Source organism: Pinus tabuliformis, chromosome 2_2 (genome assembly GCF_031772625.1).
Source record: "Pinus tabuliformis cultivar Carrire ecotype Pingquan chromosome 2_2, CPIR1, whole genome shotgun sequence".
Taxonomy (NCBI): Eukaryota; Viridiplantae; Streptophyta; class Pinopsida; order Pinales; family Pinaceae; genus Pinus; species Pinus tabuliformis.
In genome coordinates, this window is record NC_142300.1 from 197,878,094 (window position 1) to 197,892,697 (window position 14,604).

Below are 14,604 nucleotides of genomic sequence, written 5' to 3' on the forward strand. Positions count from 1 at the left end.
TGACCAGTTCAAGCCCTAACTCCATATATCCCGACCTCATTGGGGGCATGCAAAGAAAAATAGAGAAAAAACAGATTGCTCTAATACCACTGATCTAGACTTAAATAGGAACGCAACAAATTATAAAGATAACCCTAAACACAAATATGTAGTGGAAATAATGCTTCATTTCATTAATGTAAAATACTGAAATATGCTTACAAACAATAGTGGAAATAAACCAGCTACGATGATGGTAGCTTATCTCTGAGAAGATATGTGGTGGCTACATGCCTCTGAACTGTGTTACAATGAGGCTCGAAGGCCTATTTATTGTTGAGAAGCAATGGAAAACCATTAACATTCCAAAGACTAACCCTAGAAGATGAAACGCCAAATTATGGGCCCCGTTTGGGTAAATTGGTACATCAACTTCCTGGGGTTGTAACTTTGGCATACGATCTCCGTTTGACATGTCCAATAGCTCATTATAAAGATCTATCCGAGCACTACCACTTTGCGAAGGGAAACATCGGTCCATGGAACCATGTTGCCCCTAGATTTCCCAAAAAAACTTCGTTTAGGGCCTCAAAACGACTCTGGAAGTTTAGGACCCGAAAAATTGCTAAAAATAGTAAGTTGTGCTACAATTAAGGAAATTGAAAATGCGGAGAGAAACAATGGTGGGGTTCCAGGTGGACTTGGCAGGTGGCCACCAATATCCACCTAGATCAGGAAAGGATCCTAACTAAGCTTATGGTTTTATTTCAGGCTTTCATCGGATCAGAATGTCTATTACTTGGTGAGAAAGAGAGCATGAACAACAAGACATGGTTTCCCTAAATAATCTGGGTACAGTTGAGGCCCTCAAAATCTGTGGGTTGGTCAAATACTTCAGGTTGTCTAGAATGAGACAACAATTAGAACTATTGCAGTTCCTAGTTCATGCATGGGATCTGTTATGCCCCTATACCAATAGGTGTCATATATCATGATTGAATTGATGAGCTATGTAATATGTTCATACCTTTACTTGTTGCAAAGATTTTCATATTTTCAAAAAAATTAAAAAAATTGAAAAATGTAAAGAGGGTATACCCTAAAATAAAAATCAAAGGGTAAAACGAATAAAAGATGGTCAAAAAATGAAAGAAAATGAACCCCAACAAAAAAGAAAGACCAGGAAAGTGTGCAATTCTAAATGCCACTACCTTTTTTACTTTTGTATAATAAACAATTGTGTGCAATTTGTCACCTATGCCACAATTCATGAATAGTCAAACAATTTAATCTTGGCCAATTCATTTTTCAATTTCATGTTGTAGAAATAGAGAATAAAGATTTGACCAAACAGTTTAATCTTGGCAGATGAATAGATTAGGTAGGGTGAAAAAGGAGCTCAACAGTTTAATCTGAGCCTTTAGATGTAATAAGGTTAGATTTAGATGGATATCACTATGTAAAAGAAAATAAATTTGAAAAGGGTTTGCCAGTTTAAGTGCACCCTAATAAAGGAGTAAAAATGCTAGGATAAGTAGGTAGGGTAAGTAGATGATGGTTGTAGAATAACATATGGTGAATTATAATTTTAAATTTGTAAATATTTTACTTTAATCTTAAGGCAAATGGCACGTGGCACATGAAAGGCATATCAAGCAAGCAAAGTCAAAATAATTAACTCCCCTACTCATTTTCCCTAAATTTTCACTAATTTCCCCTAAGTGCCAAGGTATCTATTAAATTAGAGGGCCTCAAAGCATTTCTCTGACTTCTGGAGGGACCAGACACTTGGCCCAATAATTTATAATGCCTAAGTACTTAAGCCCATTCATCAATCATTACCCCCTTCATGAAATATTTATTCCCTTAATAAAGGCTTTTAGGGAAATTAAAATATTTTCCATTAAAACCCTCATTCCTCACTTAGCCTAATTTTTAATACACACGTCAAAATGTTTTAGACTTAGCGCTTTTCCGTTCATTATATCATATTAACTAATTTAATATTTCCCCTATAAAATTTACCCGTTCCCGTATTATTTTAACTACATAAAAGCCCCAAATACTTAATATCCCTCCCCTTTGGTTAAAATATAACCATAATACATTAATAATCGGGATTAATGAGTTAATAAGTAACGCATTAAGAACCCTGACCCCTTGCCACATTAAAAAAGGGATTAATTAACCCTCATGGTCAATTAATAGCCTCCTCGACCAATCCCGACACCCCCGATATGATTAAAAACTCTTAATTATATCGGGGCCTGATCTCATTAAACTCCCATCATTTCACATCCCCTGATAGTCGTCCGATCAAGTCCATGAGATCTGACGACTATTGTGCATATCGCACGACCCTTTACGACTACATGTTAGCACGTGATCACAAAGTGGTTTGGTGCACAGTACCTATGCCACGTGTCATCCGTTCTATGGAATCACTGGCTCAAGGCCAAATACTGCCCCTTCCCCATAAGTGATACAATATAAACCACTTACTGCCTCCAAAAAAAATGACAAAACATCATGTCGTTCCCCCGCTGTCGTCACCGGTCCAAATCCCAAAACCCACCAATCCTTAACTTTATGTATAAAACAAAATAAATCATTTCTGTTGTTTTATTCTATGAACCTGTACGCCCATGCAAACAAGACGTCAAGGTCAACTAGCTTGAGCTTTCAGCCACCAACCTACTCCAAACTTTGCAGCCGATGTTACCCAGAGCCATCCAGTCACACCCAACACTTGCATTTCACTACCCATCCCCAAAAGCAGGTATTTACTAATTTCCTGACAAGAAAACCCTGCAAATACTTGTTTTCCACTGTAAATTGATTAAAAAACCAAAATTCACGATAATTTTGCTATTCCATTCATAAATTCAAGTGCCCGGAGCTGCTATTTCATCATTACCACCTAAAAACCTCTATTTCCCTCCTGATACCCACAAGAACCAATATGGAAACTCCGGTAACCCTAAATGTTGCACCCATTAAAACCCCTCATCGTGACTTAGACTATCTGCCTCTGGAAGATAAGGATTTCCAAATAAAAGACTTAACCATTGATAAAGACCACCTAAAAGTCTTTTTCCAATGCCGAGATAACCACTTAAATGGCTATGATGTCATGGGACTATAGGAATCCAACCTCCCAATATACTTTCTCCCCTCTGTTCATTTTTTCCTAGACATAATCCATCAATGCCATGCAAACTATGATCCTAACCACAGAGCAGTCATGTATCCCAACCAAATAGTCCTTTTCACAATAACTACTGAATCAATTAATGGAATGCTGCAATTTCACCCCAATCAAGCCCTCACTCCCATTTCCATTGGGAATTTGCTTGAAAAATCAACTAAAATGTCCCAATATGAACTTAACAACCTCTGCTAGACTTTCATACTAAAGGAATATCAGACTACGAGTCCCCCTCCTTATGGGTCAGTTTTCTTCATAGATATGGGTAAAATCATAGTTGATATGATATTTGTAGTCATGGGATTCAACACTAGTGAGTATGTAGATGAGTTGGCCCTAGTGTTGATGTCTATCTTCACCCCTAGATAGGCCCTTGCTTTCAGGTATGATTATGCCTCATTCATTGCTGATAAAATTCATGATCAGTTCATAAGGCTGGAGAATGAAAGGTTTTTCAAATATACGGGCTTCATATATCACCTCATCCTCTACTACCAATCAGACAAATTCCCATTTTCTGTCAAGAAACTTGATACTAAAGGTAATCTAAGGTCTATCATCTTTTGGACTTCCATCTTCCATAGATCTTCATCTTGCCCTTATTCATATAATGAGTTCATTGATCAGTTTGTCCACCCAGCAACTACCTTGTTGACAGGGATTTCCCCTCCTAGGATCAGTGATGATATCAAAAGGATCCTTTAGCTCTCCAAATAGTATAGAGTGGGTGACTGGTATTTATACCAAAATCATACAAAAGTCAGGGTATATGGGTGTGAGCTTTCCCCATTCAAGCTACCTAAATATGTTCCAATGAGACTATTTGCATTGGAATACTATAGACAAATAATAAACTCAGATTTGATTCATTTTACTAAGGCTAAGAAGAAAGCGCAACTAAGGATCAAGGATCACTTATGCCCTTTTGTCTGCAACACTAGGGAAGCAAGGAAAGCAGTGAAGCAAATTCTAGAAGATCATCTAAAATTAAACAAAAGTTTTAGTTTGACTCCATATGACTCCCATAGTTTCATCTGTGATAGAAGGATGAAAAATAGATTATCACGATACTTGCATCACAGAATTCCAGAGAATGAACAATTTGCTAATATGGATGAATGGAGGGAAGGGACCCTAGTAGAAACAGATAGTGAGAAGGTCAACATAGAAAATATAAGGAATGATCTTGAAAAGACACTTGCCCTAGATTCTTTTGGACAGGTACAATTTGAGACTTCTTAAAAGTCAGCATCAGGGATTAGTGCCTCAACAACTGATACTTCTCAAAGGCACTCATAGGAAACCAGCGCACCACTGGCAGAGACATCATAGGGAAGGGAAAAGGAAACCAGCACCTAGGCAACAGAACAGTTAACCATGTCAAAGCAGCCTGAAACTTCTCAGGAGCAAGCTCAAACACAAGTTCACCCAACTCAAGTCAACATGGGAGAGCCCCCAATTTTGTAGACTCCTCTGAATGAGGAAAAGAATAAAAAGAGAGACAGGGAAGTAGCTACTCCTGCCAGTGGTCCATCAAAACAGCCTGGTACTAAGAGGCAAGGCTAAATCCTCATTCAGAAGAGGAATTTTTTGAGGAAACTACAAAGATCCAGAGGAAAGAAGGTGTAGACAATCAGCAGACTTTCCCAGTAGGTGGGACACGTTCCAGCTCACAGAGACAGGAACTAGAAAGGCAACAAAGTGCTGAAGTGTCCTTCTTCAGGCCTTCAAGAAATGAGAACCTAGATATTAAAATGAAATTCAAAGAAATAAAGGCCAGTAATGAACCATTAAGGATCCAGGTCTACAATCAGTATCTAAAAAAGGCTCCCACCAATCAGAATAGGTTGATGTCAGCCTATGACATCAAGGAGGGAAAAATGAAAATGAGCTTCTTCAAGCCCAAATTACAACAGCCTCAGAAAATTGTAGATTACCTTCAAATAGATTTTTAGGTCGTGGCAAAGGACATTCATCCCTTGGATCAGATTGAGTTACACAAGCAAACAAGGGAACTGGTATATTCAACATTGACTAGTAAAGCCATGATGGCCCAATGATTGGAAAATTCTTTGAATAATACAATTGCTCAGTTACAGTTGGAAAGAGCCTCCTCATAGGCTAAGGATAATAGAATTAAATCATTGGAGGAATTGGTTATTGGACTGGGTCATAACCCAAAGGATGTAAAGGCAACAAAAGCCTTAATAAAGAAAAAAGATGAAGACATAGCTGCCTTGAGAAAGTAGTTTAAATTGCCACCATCAAGACATCCACAAACTACAGAAGTTGTTCAAAAGAAGTCTGAAGAAGAGCTTATGGACTTAGTCCTTAAGCTAAATGAGCAGTTGAAGGAGACTGAACAAGAATTGGAAAAGTCTTTGAAAAGCAGGCAGGGAGAGTTGACCTCTCGGTCTCAAAATGTGATACCTATAGTTTCCATATTAGTCCCTTCAACACTTGGAATAGCTCTAGCAGCAAATGTCCCCTTGGCCACAGTAGAAGTAATTACAGGTACAGTCATAGGAACAACACCATTAGAAAAAGCACAGGCAGGAACTTCAGGTTTAAGCACAGAAGAATTGATCAAGTCAATGGAGGAGATGAAGCTCCAAGTCTCTAAGTTGTAGAAGGTAAAAGAACAATTTGTAACCTTAGAACAGAAATATGATCTTTCCAAAATTAATTTTGTCGAAATGGTGAGTGAGAATAAAGTGTTAGAACAACAAGTGAAATCACTAGAGAAGGACCTCACCTTTGATAAGCCCTTAGCAGACATTAGGAAGATTCTTTGGACCAACATCACACAATCAATAAATGATGCTTTGCCATCAATAAAAATAATTTTTGAACAAATTGATTTGGTAAAAGTAGCTCTTGAATAAATGCAGAGAACTAAGGAAGAATTGGGCAGGAAGCCTGAGGAAGCCACCGGGCTAATAAATTTTTTGAATAGCAACAATAAATACCAGTTAGAAGAGTTGGGAATTGAAGATAGAATAGGGACTATTCTAGAAATCAAGAAGGTATTGACCAAAATGTCTCTGATACAAAATTTGGAAAGGAGATGCCAGAACATGAAAGAAGAAATTAATGATTTTATGGAGAAATTCGGCATTTTTCAGAGCAAAGGGCTTCCCAGACCTTTAGTAATTAATGATAAATGGATGAGGCACATAGACTATGTTGACAAATTGGCTCAATATGCAGATAACCAGGCCAGTTCATTAGCTAGTGCATCAACACCAAAGGCACTACCTACATGTAGAGTTCTCTATGACAGTCTAGAGAACCTCTTCTATGTTGAACATGAAATAAAACATATATTTCTAGTTCAGCCTAATTTTCTTAAATACCCAGAGGCCGATGAGGTCTTCAGAAAAATTCAAAGGACCAGAATACCATAGGAAAAATGGTGGATGGACATGACAAAGATTTTGTGATTTATCCTTGGTAAAAAAGTAAATTTTCATTATTTACCATAGTCAGTTGTGGTAAAAGAGGGTGAACAAGGATCAAACATGTAAAGAGTATCAGAATAGGTCAAAGTATATCAGTAAGAAGATGAAAAGAAAAATAGCCAGCAAACAATTACAAAGAAGATAGCAAGATGCCTAATCATAGGGCATGCCTCCAGCTCATTCACAAAAACAAGGACAACAAGCCATCAGTTTACTTTATCTTCTATCTTTGAGACCATCTGTCTCTACTTTCATGTAACATATAGTTAGTCATCCTAGAATATATCTCTCTTTTTTATGAGATATTTTATTGTAAAATTTTGTATAAATACTCCCTCATTCAAAGTATTGATGGTGGATTCTTACAAATTTCTATAGACTTATTATTTTGGAATAGAAGTACTGTTGGACAATTTTTGTATGGCTGGCTGGATGAAGAAATAATACAAAGGACTTTTCACAGGATTCATGTGTCAAACACCGGACAAATAAGTATTCTATATCTCATGTGTTATTGTTTTCTTGTTTAATATTTCAATTGTGTTTCATATCTGAATATTAAAACGAAAAAGTATAATTCAGAAAGTGCTTAAGTGCAATCTGTCTTTAAAATCGTTTTTATTCTAAATGTTTTCTTCTAAACTATCATAGGCAAGGAATTCTTAATTTCTCCTTCTTCTTAGTTTATCATTTTGATCATTTAGTAAAAAATTCTTAATTTCTTTTTATTGGTGATCATCCAAACTCGCCCCTCTTAAAACATGTTGAAGGATTCTTAATTGCCCTTCTTCCCTTTTAAGTCCATCTCATCCTTTCAAGTTACAATTTTTTCCCTGTTTAGCTATCTTGCCCTATGAAGCCATCCTTATTAAAAATCCAAATCTAGTTGAGCCATCCTTTGTTGACTCCATAGCCCAATGGCCTGAAATACTTCAGTTCTATCCATATACTCTTGAATTCCACCAACAAACACAATCAAAACCCCAAAGCTTTCATAACTAGCCTAATATCTAATAAAAAAAGCTAAATCTTAAAGAGAGAGCCCTCTTTGAGTACATATTGGCTATATTATGTACCCAAAAGTTGGTTTGTGGTTACCTCGGACCCCTTTCCCTCTTCTTACAACTTCAGGGAAAATCTGAGTGATAACATAGTTGCGACTCTGTTATAGACATTTTTGTGCCTAACAGCATGGAGCATGAAATGTCGATAATCTGAGGGATCCAAAGTCCCTAAACATGTTGTTCTTACCCTTAGAGGAACAAGGTCTGCAAACCACAGCATTGAAAATCAGTTCTCCACCTGAAAACACTCAAAAACAGGCTATTTTTGGATCATGTCAGCTGCTCCACTGAGCATCTGCGCTGAATGTCAACTGCTCCTCCTTGTACCTGCGCTGAAGGTCAAAATCAATGAAGGCTACCTGCGCTGGGCGAGATTGGCCAAGTGGCACAGTCATTCTGCAAGGTGTCAACTGCCCAGGAAGCTTCCAAACTGACACTTGGTTCAAGGAATTCGCCCTATGATGAGTAAGAGGGTCTTGATCTCCAAGTGGAAGCAAGATTCTCCAAGTGGACTCAAGAACTGAAGATTAACTAAAGTGGGAGAGGACACTAGTCAGCTTTATGCCAGCCTCAAGCTGACTCATCCTTTCTCCAAATCTCCTATATATAGAGCTCTCTCATGAGGTCTAGGGAGGCTGGAATTTTGTGCAAGTAAGGAAGTGCTGTTGGTTTGTGTATAGAGCTATTGGGTGTTTTGCTTGAAGGAGGTGAAGAGGAGATTTCTTTCAGCTGGGAGGTGTTGCTGGATTGGGCCCGTTGTGGTTGTAACTCTCTCAGAACTTTACTTCTATTATCAATAAAGTATTTGAGGTTCTTCTATATGCATGTGTCTTTATGATGAATAGATGCTTGTATATTTGATTTATGCTAATCCTATAATCGATTATGGATGTATGCTTCTTGTAGTTTCCGTTTCTTGTGCTTTTACAGGATCTGTGTGTCGTTGGGCCGGTGAAAGGGCAAAGAGCTAGGAGCAAGCAGCAAGGAGTGAAGACTGGATCGACTATTAGCGCAAGATAACGGTTAGTAGATCATCCTTTTCTTCCCTCTCTCATCTCATAAAGAAGAAACTTTGAATAGCTTTGCATTCAGTTGTTGCTGAAGTACTATCACCTTTAGAGTGGGATAGAGGCATTCTGCATTAGATACTTTTCCCCCCAACAAAATTGGCGACTCCGCTGGGGAGCATATCTTGTTGGTTGTTTGTGGTTTTTTCTATTCATTTCATAAACAAAGGGAGTACCGAATCGAACTGTGTTTGAATCCATCAAACACAAAGTAGAGGGCAGCTACTCTAGCTCAGTTTCTGGGCAAGTTTATGATTTGGAGAGCTGATCCACAAGGACTCTAATAAGCTCTTAGTGATAGCTTTTCATCCTCCTTTACATCCCTTAGTGTGTCCTTGACTGATAGCTTCTGATTTGAGCAAAAACTGTGAATTTTTGAGCAATCTGTGACCCGGAAACCAAGACGGACGAAAGTCTCGTTCTTCATTGCAGGTTGTACAAAGGCAGTCTGCATTTCAGAGCAGTTCCCGAAGGGGCTACCTGCGCTGAAGGTCAAACAGGCAGTGTTACACCTGCGTTGGACCAGTCTTGGCTTGAGCTACTGGAGTTTCCTGCTGTGTCTTGCCTTGTTTTCACTATTGTTTTTGTTGTTTGTTGCCAGTCAGTGGGCCTATCTGAAACCATCTTCCTTTGTCATTATTCCGCCTCAGTTGTATAAAGAAACTGTATTTGTTCTTTTGTATTTCTTGTGTCATTTACAGTTTCCCATAACGAAAGTGAACCAATCTTGCATTGACCTCTTAGATCTAGACCTGTGATTAAGTGTCGTTCTGATCTTAAGAGTTAGTTTATTTGCTGTTCATAGCTGATTGAGTTTGTCGCTTTCGTTATATGGTTTGAATTTATATATTTCTAAGTGTCGAAACAAGTGAATCGTAAGGTGTCTTTCGATTTTGGACAAACTTGTTTGCTTCCGCTTGAAATTGAATTCAAAGTTATACAACAGCTTTCTTTTTGCATTTCATCAACATTAAGAAAGAGAAAAGAAATACTTGCATTGTGCATGTGCATTATGACAGTTTGCATGTTGATTTAGAAAAGTGCATTAGTGTGTGCTCTATGATCTGTGTGAAAAGGTGTTATCTTCCTTCTCCCTCAGTAGTTAAGGTTTTCAAAGTTGAAAGATTGAAAAGCTTGCTTATCATCTTAGATTGCATTCAGGAGTGTTTCTATATATCTCGTGGTGATCCATAAAGGCAAACTGCTAAACAAGATCAACCTTAAAATAAATTGAATTTACATAACAACGCATTGAAACATAACGCAAACATCTAGAGGTCTAAGCTAGAGACGTGTTCCGGCGTCGTTAAACGTGATATCTTAGCGTTGAGTGGTTGGGTGATTCCTCCACGGTGAAGCGATAAGTATCAATACGGACTTGTGCTCCCACGTACCGTCACGTATATATTGGGAGACCCCTATAGGATCAAAGCCTTTATCCATAGGAAACCGTGTCGGCTGCCCTACTGATCGCAATGCAGTGAACACAGCATTCACGAAGATCGACCACTCGTACCGTAAAACGTATTCTGTGGTTTTGCGAAAGGTTTGGCACACCCTCTGCCTAGAAATCCAGAGCAGTTTCTTTTGGCCTTTTTCAAACTCTATAACTGAAAAAGTCCATCCGAGCATTTGTCACTTCGGGCTCGTTAAAACATCGAAGGAGACTAGAGTCATCTTTAGCTTTTTCTCGACTCTTAAAAAGTGAAAAAGCAAGTTGTGTCTAAGCGTCGTTATAAAATTTATTTTAAACGGAACATAATCACCTCCTATTCCTGCGTTGATCTTTGAGTTGAGAACATGGAACGCCCCAACCAAGGAACTCCACATGATGGAAATCCTGGTCCTTTCTCCTCTTGGGGAGAAGTTGGTGCGCCCCACATGGCCACATTGTCGCTTCCAGGACTGACAATTGGCCTGCCTGTTTGGCTATTCTCAACTAGTGTAGTTCAGAACACCATGGTTCCTGAGCAGTCGAGTCAACAGTTAGATGAGTCTAGAGCCTCCCACCAGCCTTCTACTTCCTCTAACCCTTCCTCCAATCCTTCATCTTCAAAAGGTAAAGCTGGCAAAAGCCAAGCTCCTATGGAGAAGAAGGAAAAGAAGAAGAAAGAGAAAAAGAAGAAGGAGCCTAAGGCGACTGGGGGCAAGCAAAAGACATCTGACAAAAACCCACACACAGCACAGACCGGGCCTAAATCACCATGTGTCATATGTAGAGGAGACCACTTCCATAGAGATTGTCCCTGTATTCCCCGGATACTAAGGGACTGGTCCCCTCGTCTGCACAATTCGGGAGCATCAACCTCTGATAACCATGTTGATTGTTTACCGTCAACCAGCGAAAGTGAAGGTTCAAGACAAAGAGGGGGGGCAAAATCCCCCTGCAGACTGTGTGAAGGCGGTCATGCCATCCACCGTTGTCCCTTCTTAGACGAAGCGAAGAGAGTTTTGGAAGATCGTCCGGTTTCTCCGGTAGTACTTCCTCCTGGATACAAAAAACTCGTGCCAAGTCCTTCGTTGGTTGAGAATACAGCTGGCCCGCTCAAGTGGTCAGCTGAAACGTCAGTCATTGAAAATGAACCTACTGAATCCGGACCAGACGAAAGTCTAAAGGTCGATATGGCAGTTGACCCGGTTCCTCCTTTAGAGGTTTCATTCTCAAATGACACCGTCACTGAGGATTCATCTTCGAATGACACCCTCACGGAAGAGAATAAGGATGACACCATCCAGATTATTTTCATCAACACAGATTCTGATGAGCATCAGGGCAATGCGCCCATTCCTTTATCGCAGGAAGGAACATCGTCAGGGTCGTATCCGGCCGTATATTCGGTCCCACCACCAAGCAACCTGGTTGTGTCCTTTGATTGGAACCAACTAGGCAGACCCCGGTTACCAGCCAGTATACCATTCAGAATCATAGTCCAAATTTATAGAATGGTGATGGCTGGAACTATCATTGATGAAGGGGCATCTGTGAGTATCCTTTCCTCTGTTGCTTGGAAAGCACTGGGTTCTCCGGCGCTTTTGCCTAAGATAAGAAATCTCTCGGGCTTTGATAAAGGAACCAGTCGACCATTAGGGATCCTCCCCAATGTGCCTGTTACATTAAAAGGGAAGACCGTTAATTTGAACGTGATGGTCGTTCAAGGACCCTTGGATTATAACCTACTCCTTGGACGAGACTATATATATTGCATGGGAGCTATAGTCTCCTCACTCTTTAGAGTAATGTGTTTTCCACACGAAGGAAGGGTGGTCAAGCTCGTAGACCAACTTTCATTTCCGGGATCACGCATCGCAAATAGTCAAATACCAATCCTCAATGGTCTATTCACCCAAGAAATGTCTCCACCCCCAGTCCTCCTTCCCGATGAATGCGAGTGATTCGGAAAGATATAACTGGAACCCAGGGGGCATGCATCCTGGTCTGCTTCGGGCAGAGGAAACCTTGGGTATAAAGTAGAATTTCCGCGAAAGAATATGACTAGTCCGTACCCCGTCCATGGAAGGAAAAGGGGTTGTTCTAGAACAAGATTCTTTTGTCAAAGTTATGTGTTTGATGATTTCTAGTCATTCACCTTTGCCTAAACAAGTAGGCTACCAAGGAAAGAGATTCTATTGCGGCAGAAAATGGTAACCATCTTTGGGTAAAAGGCAAGCCGCACCCATTAAAACTAATGTTTTAGAGGATAAGTAGGGGCAGCCTCCAAAGAAAGGGATTCCTTTGCTGCAACAAGTAGTAACCATCTTTGAGTAACCTAATGATAGACATCGCCGAAGAAAGAGTTTCATTTGCGGCAGCAAATAAAACCATTTTTTGGATAACCTGAAAGAGGCAAGCCTCACCCATCAAAACAAAAGTTTTGAAGGATAAGTAGGGGCAGCCTTGAAATTGTACCTTATACCCGGGGGCATGCAAACCTTTTGGAGTGTAAGAAAAGAGCGGTCATTGATCGTTTCCTAACTTACATAAAGAAAGGATGAGAGGGAGCATAGCTTTGGTAAGGTGCAAGCTCTATAAAAAATGGGATCTTTCAGGAGACATTCTTATCCTATGACTGGTATATCGAGCAGTTTTAGCATAAAGTTCATGCTCGTTAAAAAATAAACGCAAGTTCGAGCAGTTTTACCGTGGAATTTATGCTCGTTAAAAAATAGAAAAGCGTGAGCAAGGGTTCCACCAGAGTTCAAGCTCATTAAAAAATGAACCTATCCCGGTAAATTACCATTGTGATTGTAAAATTATTAGCCATAAAAGCCTTGGTCGTGTTTACACCTACCACCTCCATTCCGTTTGGCCGATCATTCACCCCCATATGATTGTTTACCCATTTTGAGGAACAGCTACGAAGAGTGATTTCACTTAGCCATCCTTGTGACACTGCCGTGATTGGAAAATTCCAACCTGTACCTGGAATCTGTTGCTATACCCGTTTATCACTCGTTCCTCAAAAGACGAGTCTTCTTTGAGCTCTTTTCAATTGACTCGTAAAATATGAAAAGTTTGCCGAGTTTTGGCCGTCCAGCTCGTTAAAAAGACCGGAAGAGCTATCCCTCCTCTAGATTTTAATCTTTTTGGACCTGAGGGATTATTGCACAAAAAGGTCGAGCGCTTGTTTTATTCGGCTTGTTAAAGTTATCGAAAATTCATCCCTTTTGTATTGTTTTATACTTTTTCGGACTTAAGGGATTAGATGACGAAAAAGGAATTTTGGAGTTAACTTTCTGTACCTTTTCAGACTCTCTAAAAATGAAAAGGACTGAGTTGTCTTTGTCGCTAGACTCGTTAAAATGATTAAATAGTGACAAACTTGTCTTTAGACGAGAACGAGTTTCCCTATCGCTAGGCTCGTTAAAACATAGCGATGGGCTTGCCCGAAGGGCAGGTTATAGAACAAGCATATGTTATCCTCCTCAAGCTTGACAAAAATAAATAGGTATTGGTCAGAAATGACTGGGGAAAAATTGGGAGAACCTCAAAGCTTTGATGGTAGCAAGTCGCTCTTGAACATGACACTTTTTCCTCCGTATCACATCGGGTTGGGTTGTTTCATTCACCGGTCTCATCACCATGGTCTTCGCCAAACCATCCGTATTTGGGGTAATGCTACCGATCCATCACATCAGTGTCGTTATATGTTCAAGAGATGTGTTCAGAAAGAGTCAACCGTGTCCCATCCACTGCCATACATTATCCTTCATCCACCCATGATCGCCACCCTGAATCATATTTCACAGATTGTTTTCACCTCCACTAAAGTCATTAGCTCCGTTCCGTGTCACTGATGTGGGATTCATTAAGGCCCTCCTTTGACGGATCGCTTCTTGTCGACTTCAGCTCATTATCCAAGAAGTTGATCTAGGAACACCCCCCCAGTACTTTGAAGCTTGCATGCCTCAATGGCAAGTTTCTCACTTCCGACGACAGGTATACATCAATGACCTTCGACCAGAAGATTTTGCGTGGTGTTCGACGCCAAGTCCTTTATTCACACCACGTGAATTGTACTGTAGTACCTTGAGGGTCATTGTCATTATTGGTGATTCCTCTCGCGCTTGTTAATGGTTTACATTATTGACCGGTAATCAAGCGAGGTCTTTCGATGTTCGACTTCAGCGCAATTCTCACATGGATCGACTTGTACTTAGAGTGAAGATCGAACGAGATTGAAGACCCCGGATCTAGTTTCATCCATCCGGGCTGCGATATATATTCAGGAAATATAAAGACATTGGATATGTGCACTATTGCACCAGATGATCATCCTACTCAAAGGATGATAATTTCAGCAGAGAATTATCAGTCTTTCATCAGA